This window comes from Lissotriton helveticus, chromosome 11 (assembly GCF_964261635.1).
Source record: "Lissotriton helveticus chromosome 11, aLisHel1.1, whole genome shotgun sequence".
Taxonomy (NCBI): domain Eukaryota; kingdom Metazoa; phylum Chordata; class Amphibia; order Caudata; family Salamandridae; genus Lissotriton; species Lissotriton helveticus.
In genome coordinates, this window is record NC_136072.1 from 1,145,819,669 (window position 1) to 1,145,821,728 (window position 2,060).

Sequence of the window (2,060 nt, forward strand, 5' to 3'; positions counted from 1 at the left end):
ACTTAGCGTACACCCTCAGCTGATATTACAGGAGCAGGACTGTGAATGTCTTAGCATACACCCATTGCTGAGGTTAAGAGAACAGGGCTACGAAGGGCCATAGCGCACACCCTCAGCTGATGTTGAGAGCAGGGCTGTGAAGGGCCTTAGAATGCACCCTCAGCTGATGTTGAGAGCAGAGCTGTGAAGGGCCCTAGGCTAGCACACACTCTCAGCTGACTTTAAGAGAGCAGAGCTGTGAAGGGCCTTAGCGCACACCCTCAGCTGATGTTAAGAGCGCAGGGCTGTGAAGGGCCATAGCGAACACCCTCAGCTGATGTTAAGAGAGCAGAGCTATGAAGGGCCTTAGCGCACACTCTCAGCTGATGTTAAGAGAGCAGAGCTGTGAAGGGCCCTAGGCTAGCGCACACTCTCAGTTGACTTTAAGAGAGAAGAGCTGTGAAGGGCCTTAGCATACCCTCAGCTGATGTTAAGAGAGCAGGGCTGTGAAGGGCCATAGCGCACACCCTCAGCTGATGTTAAGAGAGCAGGGCTGTGAAGGGCCTTAGCGCACACTCTCAGCTGACTTTAAGAGAGCAGAGCTGTGAAGGGCCTTAGCGCACACCCTCAGCTGATGTTAAGAGAGAAGGGCTGTAAAGGGCCTTAGCACACACCCTCAGCTGATGTTAAGAGAGCAGGGCTGTGAAGGACCATAGCGCACACCCTCAGCTGATGTTAAGAGAGCAGGGCTGTGAAGGGCCATAGCGAACACCCTCAGCTGATGTTAAGAGAGTAGGGCTGTGAAGGGCCTTAGCAGTCCCTCAGCTGATGTTAAGAGAGCAGGGCTGTGAAGGGCCATAGCGTACACCCTCAGCTGATGTGAAGAGAGCAGGGCTGTGAAGGGCCTTAGCACACACCCTCAGCTGATGTTAAGGGAGCAGGGCTGTGAAGGGCCTTAGCACACCCTCAGGTGATGTTAAGAGAGCAGGGCTGTGAAGGGCCATAGCGCACACCCTCAGCTGATGTTGAGAGCAGGGCTGTGAAGGGCCTTAGGCTAGCGCACACTCTCAGCTGACTTTAAGAGAGCAGAGCTGTGAAGGGCCTTAGCGCACACCCTCAGTTGATGTTTAGAGAGCAGGGCTGTGAAGGGCCATAGCGCACACCCTCAGCTGATGTTGAGAGCAGGGCTGTGAAGGGCCTTAGCGCACACCCTCAGCTGATGTTAAGAGAGCAGAGCTGTGAAGGGCCCTAGGCTAGCGCACACTCTCAGTTGACTTTAAGAGAGCAGGGCTGTGAAGGGCCTTAGCGCACACCCTCAGCTGATGTTAAGAGAGCAGGGCTGTGAAGGGCCATAGCGCACACCCTCAGCTGATGTTAAGAGAGCAGGGCTGTGAAGGGCCTTAGCATACCCTCAGCTGATGTTAAGAGAGCAGGGCTGTGAAGGGCCCTAGCGCACACCCTCAGCTGATTTTAAGAGAGCAAGGCTGTGAAGGGCCTTAGCGCACACCCTCAGCTGATGTTAAGAGAGCAGGGCTGTGAAGGTCTTAGCGCACACCCTCAGCTGATGTTAAGAGAGCAGGGCTATGAAAAGTCTTAGCTTACACCATCAGCTGATGTTAAGAGAGCAGGGTTGTGAAGGGCCATAGCGAACACCCTCAGCTGATGTTAAGAGAGCAGAGCTATGAAGGGCCTTAGCGCACACTCTCAGCTGATGTTAAGAGAGCAGAGCTGTGAAGGGCCCTAGACTAGCGCACACTCTCAGTTGACTTTAAGAGAGCAGAGCTATGAAGGGCCTTAGCAACCCCTCAGCTGATGTTAAGAGATCAGGGCTGTGAAGGGCCATAGCGCACACCCTCAGCTGATGTTAAGAGAGCAGGGCTGTGAAGGGCCTTAGCGCACACTCTCAGCTGACTTTAAGAGAGCAGAGCTGTGAAGGGCCTTAGCGCACACCCTCAGCTGATGTTAAGAGAGCAGGGCTGTAAAGGGCCTTAGCACACACCCTCAGCTGATGTTAAGAGAGCAGGGCTGTGAAGGGCCATAGCGCACACCCTCAGCTGATGTTAAGAGAGTAGGGCTGTGAA